Source organism: Falco punctatus (genome assembly GCF_963210335.1).
Source record: "Falco punctatus genome assembly, chromosome: 6".
NCBI lineage: Eukaryota > Metazoa > Chordata > Aves > Falconiformes > Falconidae > Falco > Falco punctatus.
The window spans coordinates 29,069,545-29,096,372 of NC_137585.1; the positions used below are offsets into that span (position 1 = coordinate 29,069,545).

General features: G+C 42.4%; 1 protein-coding gene across 2 annotated transcripts in view; it reads right to left on the bottom strand.

Annotated features, from left to right (window-relative positions):
• Positions 1-26,318, bottom strand: part of AKR1D1 (aldo-keto reductase family 1 member D1) — an 87,130-nt gene extending 60,812 nt beyond the window's left edge. The window contains exons 1-2 of one of the 2 annotated variants that reach the window (XM_080391284.1): positions 14,584-26,318; positions 1-14,404 (exon numbers count right to left, since the gene is read on the bottom strand). The exon at positions 1-14,404 is cut by the window's left edge and continues 24,768 nt beyond it. The gene's annotated coding sequence lies outside the window, so the exon portion shown is untranslated. The other variant, XM_080391283.1, reaches the window with a different exon arrangement.
• Positions 26,319-26,828: the final 510 nt, after the last annotated feature.

Below are 26,828 nucleotides of genomic sequence, written 5' to 3' on the forward strand. Positions count from 1 at the left end.
GCAGGAAACTGAAATTCTGTGAAACTGATCTCTGTAGTAGGCACTGGTCTGTTTCTCATGACAGTGTCTTGACTCTTTATTACTGGTGTAAGTAATTGAGCTGGATGCCATGCCATTATTTATTATTTTCTTTAATTAAACAAAATGAAAATCTTTCCAGGACATGTGGTTGCAATTTGCGAGTCCTGTTCTAACCATGGTCTGATTTATTTCACTTTCACGCAGACATGCGTCCCCCCTAAGCCATATGTCTCTCTGAGTAAAGGGAGCGGGCTGCACGCTTCCTTATCCATTGCAGGCCTTTCCCACTGAGATAACCAGCCTCTTAGCGTGAATATATTATTATGTATATAATATATTATTAAGAAAACATAAGGGCGGGGCAGGCTGAAAAAGCTGAGCAGACCTGAGTGAGCAAGGAGGAGGCGAAGGGTGGTGAGGTGGGGCAGGCAGCGGGGTGTCCCCCCTGTGCCAGCCTTCCCGGAGCTGGGAATGCTGTGGGGACAGGGTGGGTGGTGGGACCGGCTGGGGCTGCGGGAGCTACTAGGTGGCCCTGGGCAGCCAGAGGTGGCAGCTTGCCCCACCACCACCGCACTGCCCGCGGGCCGGGGCCTACAGTGTTACGTGTGGGGAGAGGTGGTGTCTGCCTTAAAAAAATAATAACAATAATAAAAAAATTTAAATTATATGTGTATATATATGTCGTCATCTATCAGCCTGTGGGGTAACGCCATGGGTAGCAAGGAGAAAGATGCTTCTTTCGCCCCTTTTCATTTAATTTCCCAGCGAAAGGCGCCGGGTGGCAGGGAGATGTCTGTTCTGAGAGGTACTTCCACCAGGGCCAGCCGGCACTTCCCGGTGAGAGGCAGTGGGCCGGGATTTGCCGGTGCGGTGTGCCAGGGAATGCCAGTGCGGTAGGCCGGGATGTGCCGGTGCACCGGGCCTAATGCCGCAGCTTCGCCCAGCTCTCGCCAGCTCTGGCTCAGGCTGATGCGGTGTGAGGGGCACACTGCAGCCTGCAGCAGCTGAACTGGTGGGCAAGCACCTGTGTGCACCTCCTCAGTGATTCTGCCATCTTAAAGAATATATTGGGGGAAAGAAATTGGTCTTGATCGGGTTCAGATATAAGCCAAAGAAATAATGTGTAAAACCTTTCCTCCTCTTCACAGGCTTCTGGGGGGCAGGAGACCACTCACTTCAGGTGAGCTGGGACAGTTGGAGCGGGCCATCGGACACCCAGCCCTGCAGGGACAGCAGAGCCATCTGCCAGGCTCCTCGGGGTGGTCCCCAGGGCCACCTCTCCCCTTCCCTGTGGGACACCCCAGGCTCAGCCCCTCCACCGTAGCCCCAAAGGCTCAGTGTGGGCCAGGGCTGGCGGGAGAGGCAGCAGCCTGTGAGGGTGGTGGGCTGGGGTAGGCACGTGGTATGGAGCGGGCAGAAAGAGCTAGCAAGGGTCTGCAAGCTCTTGGAGGCAGTGCCTAAGGGGAGACAGGGAAACCTCCCAAATCTGCTTCCACCTGCCCTCCCCAAACCCCTCCTTGTGCTTCCCAGCCCCGGTGTCACTCAGCACATGCAGACCCATGTGGAGCCTGGGCTGCTCAGCCATGCGGTTTGTGCTTGCCACCTGGCCTGACCACTTCTCCAGCCAGCTGTGCTGGCCCTGCTGCAACAGGGGTGCTCCTGCCCCTCCATTCCGGTGTGGCAACTGGGCTAGGAGGGCAGCCTCCAGCAATGGGAGTGCGACGGCCTCTCCTGTGATCCCTGAACAATTAATTCCTCCCTGTGCCCAAGACGCATGGCCATGTTTTCACTGGAGTGGAAGCTGTGTTTCCATATGTCCCTAGCTCCCGTGGCTGGCACCTTGGTGTGGACATCTGCGCCACTCAGCATGCCTGTGCCCTTGCAAAGACTCACCTGAACTTATGTTGGGCAGCTCCTTCTGCTCTTGGTCCCCTGTGGTGCCCCATGTGCCTTCTGTACATCACTGCTGCATGCATAGCGGGCTGTGCATGCCCCTGAACCGCCCTGAAAGCAACTAGCTCGGCTTATCTGCCCAGGCTATATCTAACACATTAACAGTTCTCAAAATACAAGTAATAACTGGCTGACTGTAATCTATTTCTTAGGATGTGCTGCTGCAGTGTGTGGTTGCACAACCCAAGCTGTTGTGTGTTCGGAGTCATATCTGCCTGCCTGAATGACAGAAATTAAGCATTTGCTGCTTTCTACTTCATTTAAACCTGTAGGAGCCTGTAGCACTCATCCTGCTCATGCACCAAGGTATCCACGTATGTCACTTGCCAATAGGGGACTTCTTCACCGAGTAATATCTGAAAAAAATCTTTTAATAACAAAGAGATTACACACAGATTATTGTAATCATAATTTGGCTGACAAAGCCTTTGTTACTAATGGTGATGTTGGAGATGGAAAACCCAGCTTGGTTCTCAGATCCCTGCTGGAAAATAATAAAATAAAAAGGAGCAAAATCTGTGAGCATATTTGTTACCAAACCTTTGAAAAACACAAAAGTGGAACCCTGCCAATGCTATTGCTGGCAATTTTTCAGAGCAGAGCCTCACTCCAAGGTAGGGTTAGAAGTGGAAGCGCATTTTGTGTCTCTGGCATTAGTATCACGGTGTTGTGTACAAATGGAGGGTTTACAGTCATTTGACATTTGTTCATTTCCATTGTAATTATTGTGTGCTGCTCTTATATCTTCAGAGCACTTTTGAATATCTTTTGATAATAGAATAATTAGAAATTAACTTCAGCATTGTAAAAAAAAAAAAGGTGTCTATTTTGCTAACGCAAAGAACTGACAAAAGAACCGCTTCAGTGGAAGGGCTTTTATAAAAATGGAGCGGTGTTGTCATTCTTCTTTGTTGTGAACATTGGTGAAGGGATGCTGGCTTTTATGTAGTCTCTTTTGTTCATCTCTAGGCAATGGCAGAACTTGCAACTAAATTCTAGTGGCAGAAACTTCTCTGGTCATAGCTGAGAATGGTATAATATCATGTATAGTTGTAACAACAACAACAACAAATCCCTAATGCATAGCTTGTATTTAGAATACCAAAAGGAGCCTTCAGTACTAAGAATCGAGCCTGCAGTACTAAGAATACAGAAAGAGCTATTTTTTTTTTTTTTTAACACATAAACAGCTGCTTAATAAAATCAGTAGCAAACAGAAGAGAAATGTAAATATAATTTTAAATTATTTATTTCACTCCCTCTCTTTTTTTCATGTTAATATATCTTTGGCTCCTAGTTCACAACCACACACTAATTATAAATGTAAGAAAACCTAACTTGTTACTGTGCTCATTAAACTGTATGTCACATAGATATTTGGGGAGAATTTCCCATGCTTTCCAGAGTGAATGGAAGGAAAGAGCAGCGGTGCTCACTTTAAACTGGGTTTTTTCCTAGTACCTTGCAAAAAGGCTTCATTGTATTTTGATTAATCCATGCTTGGTCCACCTCCGATGTTTCCATGGAAACAGAATTTTTTTTTTCCTTGATGGCAACTGTTAGGCTCGGGAAGGCTCCTTGCTGCACAAAACCACTCCTGCTCCTAAAGAACTACTTGCTGGAAATTTACTGTGCATAAACAAAACTCCCAAATTCGTCCTTAGTATTATTGTTGTCAATGCTAATAGAGAACTGTTTTCTTAATGATACACAGTGGTGCCTTTTCACTCCAGTGAAAAGTAACAGTAGTATTCTTTCCACTGCAAGAGAGCACTTTCCCTGGTCCAGAAAAAATTAGCCTGCAAACCTTCCAAAATTAAATTTTAAGAGTTCTGATGTGTGAATACTATTTAGTTCTGGATCAAAATAATTTGGTCTAATGGCTGTTAAAAGTTAATTAATCCTGTTTTGCAGATTGGCAATAATTTGAACAAATTATTCTTATGTGCCACAATTTGGGTTATAGAGTTTGGGTTTTTTAGGGGTTTGGGTTTTTTCCCCTACCCCACCCCCCCAAGAAAAAAATACTCTCTTAATGCATGCTACTGTGATATTTGGAATAGGTTTTGAAAATCAACCAACAGAGGGAGCATTTGTGTGGTATTATTAATTCAACCAAGTGGTTGGAAACATGACCATCATTTCTCCCAGTATTTTTGGACAGCATATTTATTGTGTATAATTATTAGAATCTTGACCATTCGTAAAAATAGAAAATGTTTTGGTTTGGAGTGTTTTAGTTTTTGAAAAATCCAATCTTAACTTTTGCTGACAGTGCAAGTAGCTATTTTAAATTGATAGTCAGGTTTATTGTTTGGAAAACTGGATGTTTTAGACCACAGAACATTTATTATTTTGGTTGAAAATACATTGAGGAAAACAGCTGAAACACCTCTAATTTATATTTGCCTTTTATTACAGTGACATTTAGGGGTGCCACCCAGACATCAAGATCCCAGCATACAATAGTCTGTAAAAATAGAAAATGAAAATATTTTTATTACAAAGATGCCCTGATATTAGTGGTTGTATAAGTCTGGGCAGAGAGAGAAAATAATCTATTGATTTGTTGATCATTTTTTTGTTTCATCTTTGTTCATCACAACAAGGAATCTGCCAAATGGAAAAAGGAAAATCACTTTAAGAGCAAAACACAGTTTTCAAACTTTTTCCAAGGACATACTGAAAACAGAAATTATATATCAAGCTAGAGAAAAAAAGCAGAAGCCTCAGTATTTCTTGGTACCTCTTTAAGGTGTTTACTATTAGAATCTGTTCAATAATAGTAGTAGTAATAATTATAATAATAATAAAAAATAATTTTTCGAATCCTATCTTCTACCCTTATCTTTCCCCTGAAGCTTTTGGGGCACAGTTACTTTTAGCTACCATAACTGCACCTTGTCATATTTCTCTATTGTCAGCACAAGGTGTGAAGGGACTGCTGCCCTTCACAATGTCTCAGCAGGTAGGTGTCAGGTACCCGACTAAATGACACATGAGGCTGTGCAGCACTTTAGAACAGGACAGAAAAGTGAAATAACTAGGGACACCAGGGCCTGGCTGCAACTAGTTGAGTGAAACTCAGTGAGGGTTCAGAGATGAGCATCTCTTGGCTGGGAAATGTGACAATGCCCCAAATGGTCATGTAGTCAGGTTCTGGTGGTGATGTACCACACGCTTGACTTTGGAGAACCGTGTTGCCCAAAGCCCGGGGTTTCTTTGAAGCTAATATTTCTCCTTTATAGGTGGGGCTGCTTTGATGAGTGCTCATTCTGAACCTCATGAGAATCATGTGGTAGATACTTGGAGTTAGTAAGATCTTTTTCCTTGATGTTGCTTTCCCTGCTGATTAGATTGGGATGTAACTGCTTGTCATTTGTCTTATCCCTTAGAATAAGCAACCCCAGGAACCTGCAGTGTCTCAGGCTTTTGGGTATGGGTATGGAAAGACACAAAATGATATTAATGGCACTAACACTATCTTAAAATTAGATGGGGAATGGTACAGCCTGCAGCACTGCCATGCGCAGCAGAGGGAGAACCCTATTTATATACCAGCAGGCTATTCTGGGTGTGCTAACACTGGAAGTGAGCAGCTGTGAGAAAAACAGAGAATAAGTGATAGTACACTCTGAAATGGAAATCATAGCAAAGCGCCATATGTGTCGACTAAGTAGTACTGCCAGCGCCCTCATTTCAGTGCTCTGAAGAGATAGCTTCCGACTTGCTTGATGAATTTTCACAAAATTGCTATGCCACACAGCAGCCTCTGGAAGTCTCTGGAAGTGCAGCTGTCGTGACCCGTACACATCACATGTACATCACACAACACTGGTCAGCAAAACTCAGTCTTGAATGTTGCTGGAAGACCAGGCAAGATCTGAAATATTTGCCTTCCTCATTGCAGACCTCATTAACAAATGTACGTATCATCCCCTGGGATTGGAGTTTCCTAACCATGAGGTTCTTATGTGAGCATCATGCAGATGGACTCCTGCCTGCAGGACTCACATGTTGCAACGTTTACCTTTACCTATTAAAGCTTTAAAACAAACATGACAACAGAATATATATTCCTTTGACAGGGCTGCTTTTCCACACAGTTTGGTTATTTATTTTCCTACCATGACACTGGTTATTATCCATAGTTTCCTTTCAGTTTTGTTCTCCAGCTCTTTAAAGATATATGAGAAGCTCCTGTGAGTCTGTGTTCTGTGCAATGGAGTAACTCCTGCCAAGATGTGGACGTAGCAGTAACACCGCTGCAGTATGTGTATGTAGCCAAGGGCCAGCCTTGCACTGCTGGGGACCTGGGGTGGGCTTGTCACACTGTTAAAAGCAGTTAGGGCTGTGTTGTGGCCTCATCTCTCAGATTGCTTTGCACTTAACATGGCAAAGCCTTGACAATCCAGTGGTTCTTGAACACTCTGGCTCCGTCACAGGTGCTAAGTCCTTCTCAGTGTGGTAGCTCCAGGCGCTGGATTGGAGGTGCTTGCTGCAGTCCTGGATGCAGCTGCAGCCATGCATCCATCCAGGCCTGGCCTCCCACGTCACCTGGCCTGGAGAGCCAGCGGTGCATGCCGCAGCCATGGCCCCGCAACTGCTTCCCTCCTCCTTCATCCCCCCTGCAAATCCTTGTGGAAATCACTCCTCAGACCCAGCATTGCTTGCAACATGTCTGAGGGCTCCATCCTTTCTGCAGGTGCATTACTCTGCTGGCATGCCTGGTGGTGTCTCAAAAATGCCACCATACTTTGTTATTCCCCAGGGGAGAAACAGGTTGCTCTCTGCCCAAACCACCTGGGAGCACATGGACATACCCACTACCTGCATGCTCAGGACCCTGCAGTGACCTAGGTTAGAAGGTATCCAACAGCTTTAGTGTTCCCCACCCTCCATCTTCATTAATTTTAATTTTCTAGCTCAGGTGCATGTACTTGTACATAACAGCAAATTGTGCCTCTAACATCAGAGGTTTTTCCAGTAACTCTAGTGTTTAATTAACCCTGGTAGTTTTACTGTTTATTAGGTTCTTAAAAAAAATCTGCATTTGTCTTGTGGGGAACACCAGGTAGATGCCAGAGGAGCTCATCCTACCAATTTATTCTTCTGGATTCTTTGAAAGAAAAATCAGACAGTTTTGTGGTTCGGTTGCAGAATGAGGTGTGGGTCAGAAGCAACTAAGTTCTGTTTTCAAAACTGAGATGTCTAAATATGTCTAATTGTGTGTGTCTTACTGAAAATCCCTAGGGTGCAGGTACATAGTAAAATTTCTAATGAATCTGAGGATCTAACAGCACTGTGAGCAACCCAAGAGATTTCCAATTCTTTAATCAGTTTAGGCATCCAGCTCCCACTGATTGACAAAGTTGTGTGTCTTACCATAGCTGTTTAAAGGTCAGGCTTAAAGGTTTAACACAAGAGGTTTCTCACTGGCATTGACGAATAGGAGTAATTGGCTGTCATGATGCAGCAGCAGCTGCGCACAGGAAGGTTGTCAGTGGGAAGGTGTCCTGGATGAAGTGAAGCACAGGGTTTGGGGCCACAGTTTTGGAGGACTCTGCAGTCACTGCTTTCATCTTAATTGGCTTCTTATTTTGGATTGTCATCTTTCAGCTGGTAAACTCACGGACTGTAGAAATCCTGGGTGAAAACTAGGGCACAGAGACGAGCTCCTGCAAGATTCCTCTCATGACTCAGATTCCTCTCACTTCGCTGTGGGCAAAGAACATTGCTGCAAGAGCAGTGGTTCCTATGAAGAACCACAGTTCAGAAGGCAAAATTACAGGCACATGCACATAATTGTGTGGTTGATCGTGAATGTGTGGAGTGTGTTTTGAAAATGTTGCATAACATAATTACTAGCTTCTGCGCTGCAGACTCCTCAGGGAAATTGCTGTTGTATGAATGTACACATTAGCCATACGGCCATTCTATATAATGTTCTGTTCTGGAAAAAATAGGTCAGTTGGTAATTTGACCTAAGTTCACAGTTTGCTTACAGGTCATCAAATTAGTCAGAACTGTATTTGCTGAACTTTAAAGCATAGTTATTTTAGGGCCCATAATGGGATTCACAGGTTCTAGCTGAAGTAAACAAGCACTGTGACATGTTTTGTTTTGTTTTTTTACAGTGGTGAAATATTCTATCCTGGCACCTTCAAAAGCAAATAAGACTTTTGCATGCCTCCAACTCAAAAACCCTGAGGGGCTGTTAATTTTTTCTAAGTATCCATCCTTTGAAAATCAGTTGCTTAACAGTACTGTGAGCTGAGTACCCAAAATGGCTTCTGATTTGAATAATGGAAGCAACCTCTGGAATCATGATTCTTCAAAAGCTGATGCTATGCCAGGGGAAGGGAAATAGCTTAGAGACCTCTTGGTGATGGTGCTTGAAAATACAGTGTGCATGAAGAAAAGAGAAATTACAACTATAAAAAATAAATAATTTGATTTCTAAACAAGAAGCACCAAGTGGTCTTTGATCTGCTTCGTTCCAAGCTTTCTTAAATGTTGTCCTATTCCATATTCAGATTTTTTGACCTTGTTTTGCCGTGGAGATTTGTGCATAAGTTCTGACACCTGGGAAGGTTACAGAAGTTCATAGGTTCAGACCCCTATTGCATGTCCTTTAGCCATCTTGCGCTCAGTTACTTCTGCAGTTTCACACACATGCATGCACTGCAACCCATGACCATGTGCTCAAGGTCCCTCATAGCCTCAAGAACAACTTGTAGAACTGCTTAATGGGCCTTAACAACCTTATCAGCCAACCTCATCAACCAGCCTCACCTTGGGCCCACCGTGGCCTGAGGGCTATTTCAGCTCAGCCTGGGTCTGTTAGTCTTTTCCTGAGCTCTGCTGTGGGGTGGTGGTCTCCAGTCCTCTCTCTCAGGTGGCTTGTTGTGCTGACTTATCCCTTGCTGAGCTGTGGACTGTCAACGGACACCATTACCAGTCCTCCACGTTCAGCATTGTAGATGTGTCCCTTAGTTGGGGCTGACCTTCCGCTCCTACTTAATCCCCTTTGTTACTCTGGTGGTAAGGTGCTGATTCCCTTTCGAGTTTCCTCCAGGGTGGTGATGTGGCTGTTGTGACCTGCTATTGCTTAGCATCTGTGTCAAGGTCAGTAACTATTTTTATACCCTGCACCTGAAAATTTTTTAAAGAAAATATTGATTGCTCTAACCTCCAGCCCATGTTGTTCTTATGTTTATTTTTGTTTATCATAACTTGTGTGCTTTACTATATTTTGTGTTTCAATGGCATTTGCTGCTTCCTTTGTTGACAAAAATATTTTCATTCAGTTATGCCTAAATAAATTTCCTTGGATGTTAAGTAGGTTAACTGAATACCATCTGAAATACCTTAAATAGAGGGTCTTAATTCATTTTGAGTAAAGCTTATTTAATCTTTTGCAGCCCTAAAACTTCAGACTTCAAAACAAAATTCTATGTTTAACTTCGGTTTCAAAAGTCTTATGTAATCAGTTTAACTCAAATTCCAGGTTTTCTTTTGCTTCTCATTTAGCTGGAAAATGTTATTGGGTGCCTATAATGTGAGTCTTTGATCCTAAGAAAGCCACAAGCCACATGAAAGTGAACAGTTCTTCATGCCAAACATTCCTGTTTACACTTAACAAAAAAAAATAACAATCACCTTTTTTATAGAAAGCAGCAACAAATAAAGGAGGGATCGCTGGAGGCTTTTGGCAGGACCAAGCAAACCTACGTGGCCTACATAATTTTCTCGACTAAAGGCATGATGCTTAGGATGATGGTTTTGCAGGCTAGAGGTAATTCCATGCAGTACTCTACAAACCTGGGCTTGTTCAGCGCTTCCTGCCAGCTGGCCAGGAGGGAGCCAGCTCTGGTGTGAAACTGCTGTAGCCCGCTGGATGCGGTACATGCCGGAGATGCTAAGCTCTGTCTCTTTGCTGAGTTCATGCATGGGCATGGCTGATGGCAGTGGCCTTCTCAGGGCTTGACTGGTGAACCTAAATGCTCTTTTTGCATGGTGTTTTGTTTTGGTGGGTACATAAGATAAAGATAAGCTTTCTGTGGGGGAAAATCAATCGGCTCTACAGAGATCTGGTGAAAGAGGTACACAAAAGTTATGTCTGCTTCATGGTTGCCCCCCGTATCTTGTGGGGCTGTTGTGTCCGAGTACATCTAAGCCACATAGGGTGTGTGTTTCACAGCTGTCCTATGAGCTAGAGCTGACTTGCAGATCATCTTTTGCGTACATCTTAGCCTTGACCTGCAATGTACTCAATGACCCTCAAGACAACATGTGTAGGTCTTGTGGTGTTGGTATTGTGAGGGAGCAGGGTGTGCTGGGGGCTGACAGGGCACTCTGGGGGTGGTGAGAGAAGGGCACACCCAGAAGCTGGTGTCAGGTGGACTTGCTGCAGCCTGCTTTCAGCTACGTCTTGGCAGAAACCGAGTTGTACTCAAGGACTGTACAGAAATTTTAGCTGCTAACGGTGAAAAAAGTGTGGTTGCATGTGAACTGTGGTGTTTCGAGGGCATGTTATTTTCCCCTGCCTTGTGGCTTATCACAGGTGTGGCAAAAGGCAGACCTCCCAGCTGACAGCTATTTTCCAGTCTAACTTTTGGTATGTTCTCCAAGGCCTAGGAGCTCTAGGGCAATTCACATTAAAGGTCACTATGGTTTTGTTCAGTAAGAATTTATCGTTCTCACCCTGCTCTCCGGAACTGCTGAAATTATAGCTGAAATGGGAAGAAAGCACAGCAAAGTCTCTTCAAATTTCTGGTCCTTACATCCAGTATCTACCATCCTTGCTCATATGTGACAAGAGGTGGTTTCTTTTCATGCACAAAGGGAGCCCTTGGTTCGTGAAGCAGTTTCCATAAGAGCTGAAAATGCTGGAATGTTTTTTCCAAGTAAAAAATGTACCTTAAATTTCTCATATTAACTGAATACTCTTGTTGTCACTGAGAGAACGTTGCTGAGCTATTACAACATATGTGACGAGCCTAGGATGCCTGGATGGCATTGACCTTGGTGGCAGCAGCACCAGCGCAAGCAGCCCTGTTGCTCTACCTGTGTTCTGCCCCTTGCCCATTCAGGTACTCTGGCAAGGCATAGGGGAGAAGAAAAGCACCAGTGCTGCTGAGGAACAGTGTGTGCAGGGGGAATGAGCGTGTTGGGAACTGCCAGAGGTGTTATTGCCACTGAAAAGGAAAGTAATGTTCAGTTTACAACCCTAACCCACTGCGGAAGAAGGGGGCTCAGCTGTGGTGGTGCAGTGGTCAGAACTGTTTATGTTACAGCACTGGAACGGGGATAATGCTCTTTCTCCTGTTAACACAAAGAGATACAGAAATGCTCCCACTGCTGAGGCCGAGTGAATTATTATGCTGGCTGATAAAGGGGTCTGTACTCAAATTCCAATGGTAAGTCACTGGGAAAATAAGTTTAGTTTTGTCCTAGACCTATTTATTTCTACTGCTTTTGGACTGAATAATTTTTGGGGATGCATAAGAATATTTGTGTTCTATAGAGTGGTGCAAGCAATAAATTTATGAAGGTGTAATGCACTGGTCTGAGGCTTTCAGTGACTCACATGCCTTACAACTCTCTTCTATATTGATTTGAAGAATCAGTCAGCAATATACAGACGAGCGGAGGTTATCTCTATTCGGCAGCGCTGAGTGCATGTGGGATCGCTCCACCAAAATCATGCACACCGAGGGGACTTTTCAGTCCCCCCTTTATACAAGCTACTCATACCTATTCATTAGTTTTCCAAGAAATTGTTTACATATTCACTACAATTCTGAGAATTCATTTACATATCTCATGTCTGTGCAATGTCCTTGAGGAGCTGTCTCTGCGCAGACTCTATTCCTTAGCGGCCATGTTTAAAGTCTCCGTCTTCGCCACGTTGCATGTACAACAGGAATCTAAGACAAAATGTCCCTTCTAAAGACAACCAACCCAAGGACTTAGCAGTCTGTACATCCATCATGTAGCAATAAGGGTCCTTGGACATTTCCTGACTTTTAACTACACATAGGTGTGTCATCCTTTAGACAAGTGGTACAGCATTCACTATTCATTCCCCCTTTTTCTAACAGCTATTGTAAATTCTTTTACAGCTACAGAAAATCATCATATCTTATGATCATTCTTCGACAGCACCAAACAAAACATTGAAGTAATATACATATTAATATTCCTAAAACTACTACAATAAGTATTATAACAAAAGTATGCTTTAACCATTATAAATTAGGTAACCACAAAGTCAGTTTGTTCCATATAGCCTCAAAACTCCATGAGAAATTGTCTTTAGTAATTTCATGCAGGATCTGCACCTTGTTCCATATCTTATGGATGTCTGTTTAATCATTCCATCCATCAGATTGGGAACAAGTGTTTTGCCCTGGATTCCCAGGGCATGGTCCTCCTGTTTTACTTCGAGCTTTCCAATGGCAGTTATTATCACTTTTCATGAATACTGTGGTGGTTAGATTTAATATTTGCAAATCAAATCTAGGACCCAGCTTATACATTTTGTCATCATATAGACAGTATCCTTTACCATTGCCTGGCTTTTTCCAAAAGTCTGGCCATGTAAGCCGTTTGCCATCTAGATAATTCCAGTTTTGGGAGGCCACCCCATACAGGGGTGTTATCAGGCCTCCCTTAGGAAGAGAGGTACATATCCAACATTCCTTAGCTTTCGTGGCATTAACAATTATTTGTAATGTTTGAAGACAGGTATTGTTTACCCATGTTTCAGTTTCTAATATCTCTACAACAGTTATTACAATTAAGATCAGAATAGCTCTGCACAAATAGCCCTGATCCTTTTGACAGTCCATTGTGTTTCTAGAAGTTATTACAATTAAAGAAATTATTGCTGTGACAATTATGATCTAATAAACCGTAGTTTCATGGGTCCTGCTGAGGTGATGGCCCATGATTTTTCAGCTTTCTTTATCCGCGAATAGTGAATCCAGGCTGGTTGTTCTCTTATCTTGACGGCGGTGAAGGTCATCAGCAGTACCTGATAGGGTCCTTACCACTTTTCTTCTAAAGGTTTCCCTGAAAAAGTCTTTATATACACATAGTCACCAGGTTTAAAGGAGTGGATTGGTTGATCTAACCCTCTGGCCCTTGTTCCCAATATTTGTTTATTTCTAACCTTTAATTGTCCCTGGAAGGCCTTCACATATTCACACAAATATCCCTCTCCCAACTGTCTTAGATCTTCTCCAGCAAATTGTAACTGGTACGGTCTCCCGTATAATATTTCAAAAGGGCTTAAATTTTCCTTTGTTCTTGGCTTAGTTTGGATTCTTAATAATACCAAGGGAAGAAATTGTGACCAAGTTAGATTTGTTCCTTGTCCTATTTTCGCTATCTGTAAATGGTTCATTTTTCCACTTGCCCACTTGTTTGAGGCCTATAAGGAGTATGTAATTGCCAATCTATGCCTAATACTGTACTCACTTGTTGTACTATTTTGGCATAAAAGTGTGAGCCTCTATCAGGAGAGATTGTTGCCGGTACCCCAAAATGGGGAATAATCTCATTCAACAATCCCTTCGTTACCTCTCTTGCTTTATTTGTTCAACAAGGAAAAGCTTCTGGCCAACCTGAAAATGTATCAGTCATAACTAATAAATATCGGTACCCCCCTTTTCTTGGGAGTTCAGAAAAATCAACTTGCCACTGTTGTCCTGGATAATTTCCTCTACTAATGTTCCCTAGTTTTATTCTATTTGCTACGTTGGGATTATTATGTAAACACACTTTGCATTGTTGAGTCACCTGCTTTATTGTAGTGTACAAGTTTCGCCCTATCAATTTTTGATTTAGACTTTTAGATAACGTATTAGCTCCCCAATGAGTCTAATGTTCTGTTTAGGCTGTGGTCCATATTAAATTGGATGGTACCACTATACAGCCATCTGTCAAATAAGCCCATTTATTTAATTTTATTTTACCATTCATGTCCTGAATTAGCTTTAGGTCGTCTTTAGAATAGTTTGGCTCCTGATCTGTACTTACAATTTGGATTTTACTGTCTGGTATTAAGGATAATTCCTCCTTTCCCACCTCCTCTGCTACTCGTCTGGCCTCATGGTCGGCCAGGCGGTTTCCAATTTCCAAATCAGTGCCTCAATGGGCCATCTTGTATTCTTCCTTCCTGGATGACCCTCTCGTAACAGAGGGGGCCATTCCTCACATCAAGGTCTGGCATGTCATATGTTCCCACCACTCAGTACCTACTGGGTTGCAGCCAACAGCGGAACTCAAGATTCTTCTTGGTGGCAAACACAGAGGCCGACCCAGTCTTGCCCTTGACTATGGTAGGAGGTACCTGACCAACCTTATTCCTTGTACGTCATTGTCAATGCGGAGTTTCATCTGCGCATCCTATAACAAGTCACTGTCATGGTAGAACACACAGATTTACATTAGTAGAACTATTACAGAGTGTATTTTATTTTAGTTTTCATGCCAATATCCCCTACAGCCCTGCTGACCAAGGGATATTGTTTTACCTGAACTAGGCAGGCCTCCCGCTTATCATTTTTACTGTAACAGGTAAAACATTTTTTGCCTTACCTGGAATTTATTTCCAGATATATCTGGTTAAAGATTTCTTTTACTTCAGGGAGGTCCTCTTTTCCACTTTTCTATTGAATTAAAGATAAGATCAAGATTTCAATTAATTGATCATTTTTAACTTTTGGTTTCATTTCTCCTTCTTTAAATGTCTAGATGTTCTAATAAATCACATCCCAACAAAGATTTTGGTCAATTTGGCATTCTTATTTGTTTTCTTAGTTTGTACTTTAAAGGTTTCAGGTTTTCTTCCTGGTGGCCAGCAGCTCCCACAACTGTAACAAATTCTTTTCACTGAAGTTTAACACCAAATAAGTTGGTTTTGTATTCACTAAAAATTCCACCTCATTTTTCCTAGTCCCTAGTTCACCTGAACCCCTTGTTGGTTCTTTAGCTTAGGGCAATCTCGCTTCCAGTTTCCACTTTCCCTAAAACGTGCACACTGATCCAATCCCATAGGAGAGGTTTCACTCTTTCACTTCTACCTGACATTCCTCCTCTGTCTCTGCCTTGTCTCCTCTACCAGTTTAGCACGACCCAGCTCTTCTCTTAACTTCTGTACACATTCCCTGTTCCTTCTATCAACTTTTCTACATCAGGATTACCTAGTAACAATCAACTGGAACCTTTATCTAGTCCTGTTAGATCATCCTGATAAGTCTTTCACAACCAACTTTCAAACATCTAAATTTCCCTGTCAAAGATTCACCTTTATTCTCCTCAGACCCATTCCCTGCCCTAGAGGGGCCGTTACCGGTCCTGTTGTACTGCAAATGCTGCAGCACTTGGGGTAACATTTTCAGGTCCTTCTGCTCAATTGTCAGCAACAGCAACCCCTTCCTCCTGCCTTTGGAAGGATTCTGAGCAGAAGATGCTTTTCCTGCTCTGCAGGTTACACAAGCCTGCCTCTGCAACAGCACTTCTGTTTTAACTCTTTCTTACCCTGAATGTAAATCTGCTACTTGTTGCTTTAAGTCTGTGTTCTTACATATCAGCCTTTGCAGGCAAACAGCAGACACCCTGCCATGCGCCCAGCATGACTCAGCCGCACCTTCGAGCGAGTATGGGGGTTTGTACAAACTCACCCCAATACTTTAACACTTTCACAGGGTCTTTGATTCTCCACCCCCCAGCTTCAGATCTTGCATACATTAGTACAAGTTTTTATCTTACAACGTGTTTCATTCTGGTTGCTCCACAGAAGGAACCACAACCTGAGCGCTCTTTTTTTTTTTTTTCCACAAAAATTTCAACAAGAACATTTTTCTAGTTTAGGTCTCAGTTTTTCCTATCCTTTTCTAAAGCCATAATCAGAGGATCAGGTGGTGTTAATCCCACACTCCTGTCACACAAACATATCTGCACACATTACTTATCCCATTTTTCCTCTCGCCTCAAGAATAACATTAACTGTAATAAAACATTATAATTCAATGTCCCATTTAAGGGCCATTTCTCTCCGTCCCCTAACTTATACAGGGGCCACCACTGTTTGCAGTCCTTAACCAAAGTCCTCTTATTCACACTTCCTCCAGGTTGCCCTTATTTCCTTCCAGTGACTTAGAACACATCCCAACAGACTCTTTCTTACTATTCCACCGCTTTGTTTTCCCCCCATATTATCTCAATCGCTATCCCAGCCACAGACTACTCTAATTTCACTTACAGCTCTTTCTCTTATCCCAAGGCATCCAAACCTTACAGTTAGGGCATTCAATTTCTTGCTCCCACCATACATACAATAATTCTTTACACCATATACACTTTAAAACATATAGAGGTTCACATTCACCCCTCGGATGTTTAAGACAATAACCACATACCAACATTCATAATATACTTAATACAGAAATGTTCTCACATTTCCAGCATAAATGAGTATAACAGTTATTATTAGTAACCTTATAATTATTAATCCTGTCTATACAGATAGACGTCAAATTATCAAATGGTTTTGGTTGTTTGTTTTATTTATTTATTTTTTTTGTCTCCCAACTAAAACAGAATCAGAGTTTCGACGATATTCCCTTAATATCAGAACGGGTACCAAAACAGAATCAGATGTATACCTGGGATGCTAGCTACCTGGTATACGCCATCCTGCATAAGCATACAATGATCTTACACCTTACGGACAGCTTTACAGATGGACCGGTCCCAGAACAGAATCCGAAACAGTACTGTTTAAAATATAATATTAATATAATACTTAGAACTAATATAATATTTGAATAAAGATAGTACCTTCGCTCCATAAGATGGAGTCCTTGCCTGCTCCTGCAGTGATCCAGATGAGATGAGGAGCCCCTCTGGGAAAATCCCCGGGGGTACCCTAGGGAGTCCCCGCTCTCAGTGGGTCCCGCAGCCAAGCAGAGGAGGTCCCACCAGAGTTGCCAAATTGATTTGAAGAATCAGTCAGCAATATACAGACGAGCGGAGGTTATCTTTATTCGGCAGCGCTGGGTGCATGTGGGATCGCTCCACCAAAGTCATGCACACCGAGGGGACTTTTCAGTCCCCCCTTTATACAAGCTACTCATACCTATTCATTAGTTTTCCAAGAAATTGTTTACATATTCACTACAATTCTGAGAATTCATTTACATATCTCATGTCTGTGCAATGTCCTTGAGGAGCTGTCTCTGCGCAGACTCTATTCCTTAGCGGCCATGTTTAAAGTCTCCATCTTCGCCACGTTGCATGTACAACAGGAATCTAAGACAAAATGTCCCTTCTAAAGACAACCAACCCAAGGACTTAGCAGTCTGTACATCCATCATGTGGCAATAAGGGTCTTTGGACATTTCCTGACCTTTAACTACACATAGGTGCGTCATCCTTTAGACAAGTGGTACGGCATTCACTATTCAATATAAAGCATACTTAAGATAAAATTGGTGTAATTCACTTCCCTCATCTTACCAATACTGTGAAACCACGGTCATCCAAAATGCAAAATATTTGTTATGGCATGCACAATTCCCACTTTGTCCTGTGATTTAGATCTCAGTTCATCCTAACTAAAATTATTATCCATCATTCTGAGTTATTGCTTGTTAATGATGTGTTTGTTTCTTTGATTAAAGGGTTTAATGTCAATATATGTTCCAGTCACAGTTTATCTCAGACTTCTTAATCACCATAACAGCCACCACAATGTCTGGTCAAGTAAATCCCATTTTGAGCTTTTTTCCCCTGAGGGAATGCATTTTCAATTAAATTGTGCTTTTAAAATCTTGGAGTATATTAACGTGGCTTATCGTTCTCCCCAGCACAAAATAGCTTCCAGCAGCCCTTGGATAACCAGTTCAACATCTCTTCTTCCTTCAGCCTAAAGCAGGGTTCTCAACACCAGTTTGTTCTTGATAATGTCACTGGACATGAGGCTAAAGGCAGAGAAGTTGTGTATTTGTCAGTGTAGTGTGTGAGTCTCCCAGAAGAAAGATTCTGCGACTTGAAAGCAGCTCTCCTGTTAATTTTATCATCTCCCTGAGCCTCCCAAATTCAGTTCTGTGCTGGCACTGCAGGGCTGACCCTCTGAAAAATGTCACATTTATCTGCTTTTACAGTCGAGCTTGTCTATAGGCAAAAATAGTGCTCCTTGAAATCTCCTGCTATTCAGCAATGTGCATATGTGATCAGCGTCCTCTATTCTTGCATAACTTCAAAGGGGATTGGCTGGAATATTTTTATTTTATTTTTGATTTTTGTATTAAGCAGAAGGCTACTGTTCTGCTGGGAAAGGCACTTGGTGGCACTTCGGGGTTCATTATTGAGCACTTTTGGCAATGCAGGGCTGGTCTCCATGCCCAGCATTGGGTATAGTCTGGTTAGTCAGCAGCTTCACAGGTTGGACCAGGACAAAGAGCAGAGGTGGTTTTGTAGATACATTTAAAGCTAATTTAACTTGAAACTTGCCTGGGTATTTTTAGCAGGGAGTTCAACGCAATCTATAGAACTTACCAAAGGAGACAGGTCAATATCTGGAATGCTAGTGATGGTGTCCCCAGTTTCTGTGTTTAAATTGCTTTCAGTGCCTAAGCTTGCTAGGGTAAAAGTAACTTGGACAGGTCAAAGCAAAGTGCAGACAGGGCCACTGATACATAGTTTCTCATGTTACATGGTAAAAATTATTTTCCACAACTAATTTCTGAAATTTTGCTTTAAACATGCTTGTTCCTGGGTTAGTTCTGTGCTCCAGAGTACAACTGCTTCAGATAAAGCACTGTTACCAGCCATCATTTGTCTATAGGTCTGCTCAGTCAGGGTATAAGGGTGAAGAGAAAGGTGAAGGCATGTGATCTTTACAACAGGGCATATGGAACTGGACAGCTTGATAATCCATAATTCAGATATCAAATTGTATGTGCATTTAATACATAGCAATGTACTGGGTAATGTAATTCTTGCTACTTTTTTTTCCTGCTCTACATAGGAATCATCATTGCAAGAATGGGTTTACAAGGCTTGTTACCCCCTCCCCTCATTACCAGTGGATGGTGTGGCAGACATGAAGGGGTGCAGCTGTGCAGCACCCTGCTTGGAGGCTAGTTTGTGCAGGGCTAGAGGCTTCTGCACTTTCACAGAGGGTCAAGAATATTTCTAGTTGCTGTTTCCAGGCAGCAAGCTCTTCTCCTTCTGCAGTTTTCCACATCGCTTACTGGTAGGTCAGTTACTCAGTGAGAATTAATCTCTGAATATGAGAGCCTCTCTCTACTATTTTCACTCACCTGTTTTTCATATTTTGCTTTTTCATGAAGGTGTTGTGCAGGAAAGAACAACTGCACATTCCTTTCCTGACTCTTCAGCACTCGACACCTCCGGTGTCCTGTCCTCTCTAAATCCCATCCTGTCTCTGCAAAGTTATCTGCGCTACAGCTCCTCACTCCTTCCCTTCAGTGTTCAGTTTTTATTCTTATACAACCTAAATTTAATTTCAACTGATCTGGGTTAGGTGGAAAGTTAAGGTAGGTTTGTTTGTTTGTTTGTTTGTTTAATATAGAATTGTCACTCTCTGTTTGACAAAGACTCAATAAATCATGTCAAATTTCCTCTGCCTCCAGTTCAAATAATTCAGCCTTCATTTACCATCGTTACCCAATAAAATACTATGGGGGTGTGAGGTGTCCTGGGTGTATTGCCCCCAAAAACCACACAGGGGGCTGTGAGTTTGTGAAGCACCCAGGCAGTTTATAACACCATTCAGAAATGGCATCACAGTGACAGCCCAGGAGCAGCCTGCTTCCCTGGCATCATTCAGGGGTGTTCTCCCAGCTCTTCCACCAAATTTTACAATGCACCCTACTTTAGACTAGACTTTGCGGTTGCGGTGATGATGGTTTATTTCTGCACAGCTACAGGAGGAGCAGTGCTGCAGTGCTTTCTTGTTGTGCCTGTATGTGTCCCCTCTTCCTTCACCTCTCTGGGTGGGACCCAGCTCACGCACTGGACAGCTGTCCCACTGCCTTACCACCAGCCATACTGGGGTGACAGGCATAGCTGTCATTGTCACCTATGTGATACTCCTCCCTGCAAAGGTTGCTGCTCCTTCCAAATGGCTGTTTAAAGAAATAAAAAAATACAAACCTCTCAGCAAATATGTATCTCGCAGGTAACGGAAAGATTAAAGCCCCCTGGGCTCCATCCAGCCGGCGCTTGCTTACAGCTCAGCCCATTTGTCAGGCTGAGTATGTCTACCAGACATCTTCCAAACAGGCAATGCGTTCTAGTCAATGAACCAAGTGCCAGAAACTTCAGCAGATGATATAACCCGAAATGGCAAATTCTGATTAAGCTTTCTAGAAACATCTAGGTCTGTGGACTCAGATTAGGTATGAGAATTCTTGCTGAGTACTGCCTTGTGTGTAGTAATCACAGTCTCAATGATGACACTTCTCAGTTGATAAATGTGGAATTTTTGATTGTTATTTTTGCTGGGGTTCTTGGTTTGTTTTTCTGGTTATTGGGGTTTTTTTTCTGTTTGTTTTATTTTGTTCTTGTTGTGGTCTGAAGTTTTTTTTTGGTGTGTTTGGTTTGGTTTTTTTTGGTTTGAGTTTTGGTTTTGGTTTTCTTTTATGACACTTTAAATATTGCTATTTCTTCATCATAAGGGAACCAGTTCTTTAAAATAAGAAAGGTGCTAACAACATTTTATTCATTGTTAGAATTGCACAGGGGCAGCTTTTACCATATGGATAGTAGGGTCCGTGCTCACCAGAGCTGTAGAAGTCTGGGTAAAATCTGTCTGAATCTAAATGTAAATGTGTGCATTAGCAGTGAGGCTGGTATTGCACCAGAAATTAAAGTACTTTGCAGCTATGCAGTCGCAAATTGCCTTTGTGTATGCGGGGGAATAGCCACCAACCAAAAAGCATGAGAGTCATTACTGGAATTTCTGTTACAATCATTAATAATTTCTTTCTTGCTTTTATAGCATGTTGTGCTATAAGGCACATGTGGGACATCAGATGTGGATTTGAAAGAGTATCGCAGCTCTCTTTTTTTCACTTCCTCCAAGCCTTCCTTACCCACCATCAATTTTTTGTCACTGATCTGTAGGAGAGGTTTCTACTTTTGGACAGTTGTGTAGATAGAAGTCAGTTATTAATTTATGTGTATTTGCTGATCTGGCAGGAATGGGCATGGCTATATTGCACAACTGTCAGGGCTGCTGTGGTTGGTGATGGTGAAGTCATCTGCCAGTTGTTCAAGTTCTCTTTGCCATTGCTTTCCAGCTGTGTTCCTAGAACACTGGATTAACATTTCAGGTTCATCTCTAAATTCTTGCTTTGTATTTTGCAGAAGCTCAGACTGGATTAAAAGGTTTCTATGGTGGTTAATGGCTGAGCTCTTTTGAAAAGCTGCTAATTGCTTTCCATTGCCCTCAATTTTACTTTTAGGGGAATTCATGATGGAATCTGAATTCCTCAGATTTCTGAAAGATCTGATCAAAGCTTCCTTGTTTGTCCAGCTTGGGAAAGATTTGTTGGTAATTTAATTCCCTTTGCTGAAGCTTCACAGCTTCCAGCTATTCTTTACCTGTAAAAGTTTCAGCAGCATTGCAGACCAAAACCTTGAATAAGCCAATTGCTGTTCTGCACAAATCAATTCCAAGGCAACCAGTTACTTTGTCAACATCGGTAAATCTTGCTTGGTTTACCTTCTAACTTTCTGGATATACTATGAGATCTGTTTTGTTGAACCTATCGCTAGGAGTTCCTAAAACCCATTGTCTGATAGGGAAGTGGCTGCCACAGATCCATATCCACAGGTCCAACTAGCTGTAAGGCTGAGCAAGTATTCCTGATAGGTGTGTACACCAGCAGATGTACACAGTGCACTCATATGTATGTACACAGCAAGTCCCACAGATGAACACAGACAGATGTGCTCTTTGCTCATGCAAATGCCAATGGCGTCATCCTGTTCCCATTTCTGGTCTGTTACTGGAAAATACATACAAATATGCAATGTGTATCCATCCAGGTGATGGCTCATTCTGCCCTGTACATGGCCCTTGCGTCTTATAATCTCCAGCTGCCTCATGCATGGAAGCATATATATATATCTTTCACACACACACATGTGCGTACATACATGCAAATGCGTCACTCAGTTGACCCAATGGTGTCTCCAGCATTTGGGTGGGTTTCCTGGTCTCTGGTAGCTGGCTTCTCTGGGTCTCAGAAGCACACGTGTGCACCCTGGCTCCCCAGCCACTTTCCCCAGGGGCTGTCCAGCTGGCTAGCTGTTAGCGATCACACACTGGCACATGCACCCTCGCTTGCTGCAGTTCCTGGTGCAACTATGATGAAGACTGTGGTGATCTGATGCCAGACAAGCATACTGACTAGCCCTGCTTATGTGTGACCAGCTCCTGTTTTATCTTTCTGTTATACCGAGCACGTTTTCCTCCAAACCATCTTGCTCCCTTCCTCTTCCCACTTACAATTTGTCTGTTAAACATCCCATTATAAGTTCTGTGCAATCCCCAAAAGCTCTTCCCTTCTGTCCCATGATGAGTCTGGTACTCCCATAGGTAGTACCCTGTCTGGTACAGGGTGTCCTCCTGGCCCCTGGGGCTGAGGCTCCCTTGGAGCAGCCCTGAGAGGGCGGAGGGCTGGGGCTTCTCCCTCTCTTACCAGGTTACTGAGGTTTTCTTTGTGCTCCTTTGTGTTCTTGGGAATGAGCCTTTTACCACATAGCCTAACACACAGCATAGCCCAAAGGCATCATTAATGGTTGTGACTGGTTAGGATGCATCCTTGGAGGCACCGAGTTGTGCAGTGGCTTCATAGTGACTAGTATGATCCTGATAACAACAGTCTCAGAGTTCACCCTAACTGTATTTTTCTGTTGTAGACAAATTTTAAGTAATTGGAAATGTTCAGTTTCCTTGACAGGTGTTTGGTTAGCTCAAAGCAGAGGTCTTTGCCTGTGGTAATGCAAACTTTATTATATAATGTAGTCTCAGTCTTGGTTTGCTGTCGTAAGTGGTTGTCTGCAGATAATGTAAAAAAAAAAAAACACAACTTGCTGAAAAATCGCATACACATAGGGGTAAATGCTGGTTCTGTATGTTAATTTTAATATGTTGAATAATAAATCTTCCTTTTCTGTTGCTTAGGGTTTGTGGCTTAAGTGATGCTCCTTACACGTATTTGTAATTAGCAAACATATCAGAAAACCAGACTAGATACTTTGCTTGATCACACGCTCACCCACACTCCCACACCCTGCCTCCCAACTTCATGGAGAACCAGCCTGTATGAAGTTTCCCATCATCTGAGAGTGGGTCAGCCTTCTGGTAGAGCCACAGTCTCCTTCCTAGCAAAACCAGAGATTATGCTGTCCCATCACCTTTACTGCAACATTTTGTACCTTTCCTCTGCGTGTGTCATCTTTCAGTTACTCAGCATTTCCTGAGTCCTTTGGATTATTTTTTTTAGATACTTCTTTTCTTCCAGCAAAAGATATAATCTGCCTTGTCATTAGCACATCATTAGCACACTTGGAGCCTGGTTTCTTCTTAAAATTTGTTCTCCTGTCCTTTGTCACGGCAATTTTTGTCTGGTTCTTTCAAAACAGTTGTATCAAAAGTGAATACTTTTGCATATGCTGCAGAGCTTCTGATGGTATTGATCTGTGACATTTTGTCCTTATTCAGGTTTTGGCAACAACAAGTACTCAACTTAGATTACAGATCTGAGTTTATAGGTGGAAAATATTCCTTTAATTTATGTCCTGGCTGGCATCAGGATTTTCTGAAGAGGTGTGAATCATGCTTCTTCCATTATTGTTTGGAAAGGCATTGACTTGCTTGTTCTCTCCATAGCTTCATAGCTATCGCTTATGCTTCAAGTTTGCAATGAGTGTATAATATTTTGAAATAATTGGCTTTGTTTGGATCGGAGAAGTGCTAGCATGTATGCAAGTGGAACTGATATTGTGAAGTTTGTTTTTTATTGCAGTGGCTGTCTGAGAAAAGCAGTTCTACTGAATCATATCAATAAATCTCTCTGCCTTAATTTTTTCACTTTAGAGGATGGACTAAATGCAAAAATATCCTAGGTACTGTATGAAGGAGGAAAGTTTTTCTGGTGTTTCCTTTTCTGTTTCCTACCTTTCAAAGCTTTTAACAGTAGGCATGAGAAGCATGATTGAGGTTTTTTTCCTTCCTGGGAAATAAGTAATGTTTAAACTTAGAATACAAAGCAATATAGTGGGTAATATAGCAGGAAAGGTTTCTACAGGTTCTGCGACTTCCCATAATAAATTGCTTTAATAATTATTAGCTGTGTTTTGCAGCCTTTTTAAAAGCCTGAGGAAGATTCTTCTTTGTGTCATATTTATTAATAATTTCGGTTGTCTAGGCTTGTGTTTGAAAACCTATGAAAACACTTTCTTAACAGGCTGAATAAGACTTCAGTTGGCCGCCTTAGTGAGTTCAGTGACCCTGAAAAATCTCTCTTTTCATTTAAGCTGTTTCCTACACTGTTCAGTTTCTGATAATCCAAGACAAATGATATAGAATATACAGGGAATAAATCACAGAAAGAGCTGCAAGAGCACTTGAATTCGATACAGAAAAGGCATTTGATGGTGTTGGATGTGTTGCCACACTGCATGCCACAGACACCTTTTAACACTTTTGAAAGATGAGTATCTACACTCTGTAGCAATCATGCAGTGGAAACAGACTTGCCTTAGGTAATAAAGCAGAAACACTTGTGTTTATTACCTGATCCTGGACTTTGCAACTTCAAGCTACTGAAAAATGTAGCTACTGCAGTTACTTTCACTAGAAAAATAAACCAGAAGAATGAAGTCTTTTGATGAAGATATATTTGCCTTCTTTTATTTGTGAGAAGATAAATGAATAGTGCAGCATATTTTGATGCTGGAGAATGCAAAGTCAGTATGACAGCTTTCCTTCCCCATGCTGCTACAGTGGTGTTCATCTTGTAATTCTGGTAGAGCAGACGTCTTTGGTAGTGACCAGAAATAACTCTGATCTGTGAAGGTGGAGCTGCTAGTTGAGATGGTCATTGGCTGGCTTCTCCCCTTCATTAACGCTTTGCTCTCCTGCGTTATATCCTGTGTCAGTCAATTGTTGGCCAGCTGAGGAGAGAGACAAGGATGCTCAGTATAGAATTGTTATAAACGATAACAATTAAAACAATTTTATTTTGGGTTCAATCAATTTAGGTTGAGAAACAATAAGCAAAAACAGCACTGGGTGCGCAGAGAACTCAGTTAGTTCCACCACATGCACACCTGAGTCCTAAAAGCAGTATCTTTTATGCCCAGATCATGACCAATCCCTTCTTGCCAGATGTTCGTCCTGCTCTTTCCCCATTGGGTCGTTAGGATTCGCCTTCTCCTCCTATTGGCTCTCCTTTGGCATGTTTTTTCAAATCTCAAGGTCTTTGTCTCCATCGGCGGGCCTTCCCTGGCGTGGTTTCCCTTTCCTTATCTCCTTTGGTGGGCTTTTCCAAGCAGCGATTGCCTCAGGGGAAGGGGAAGCCATCACATTGTCTCAAAGGAGAACCACACACGCCCACTCACCACAGCTGCGATACAGGTCCCAGATTTACACAGGGTACAACAATTACACTTATCACAGTATATTCTATTTTTGACATGAATCATGACTGCGTTTATCACATAATTGAGAAAGTAATTTATTTTCTCATATTAACTCTGGAAAGTGGTGCCCCAGCCCAATGCATGAAGGACCACAATAAGGGGTGAGGTGCACGACCGATCAGGAACGTATTATCAAGTGCCAAAGTCACAATTATATGCTTGGCCTCCTTAGGCAAATCTATTGTTTTATTGTCAGTATGAGGTGGTGTCAGCCAGTGAGAGCCTGTTTAGGTTGGGTCTTTAGGTCATGTCAGCCCTGAGGTTACAATTTTGTAGTCCCAGGTAGTGTTTTCTTTTCTAAGCAAGTCAAGTGGCAGTTAGTGCCTTGGCTTTCATATGTGACCCTGAAGACTAATCCAATTGCTCTTTAGCCCCTAAATGGCCGTTTCTAATGTTTGTTGCACTGCATTAATTGCTAACATCTGTCTCTACTGTGGAGTAACTGCACTACTGCTCTTGTTTTCCACTGTGAATCATGCTCAAAGCATCTGCCTTTGGAGACAGGCAGTAGAGGGCCTCCTGTCATGCAGAGACATGTCTTGGCAGAATCAAGAATCTGATGTCTTAATTTCTGCTTTTTTTTTTTTTTTTTTTTTTTTTTTTTTTTAAATAAAGGTCATCGAGGGAAACTGCCAACAAAGAAAGAAAATAAAACCCAAAAGAAATAATTTATTTCACAAGACCATAAGCTGCTCTGTGAGGTTAGCCATGACTGCTGGCAACTCAACCCCAACCTTTCCTGGGGGTTGTCATTGTTTATAGTAGCTCATGTGAGGAATCACCGTCTTAGTCCAGGCTTGCAGGAGACAACATCTGTGGTTCCAAGCTGGTGAAAATGTGCTAGTAAAACTGGGGAGAGAGGTGAACCTCCTCAGTGGTAGCCTTCTATATGCAGAGACATCAAAATGATTCATTAGAGTGTTAAAATTAGCCAATGATCTTATCTGAAGATCTTGAAAAATAGGTCACTGCTCACATACAAAAATTATGGATGTTACTGATAATGATGATGGGGAAATCTTTCCTGACAATTAAGGCATGAGGAACAAGTGTGCAGAAGACAACAGCATTTTACCTAGAAAATTCTTGTGTGTAGA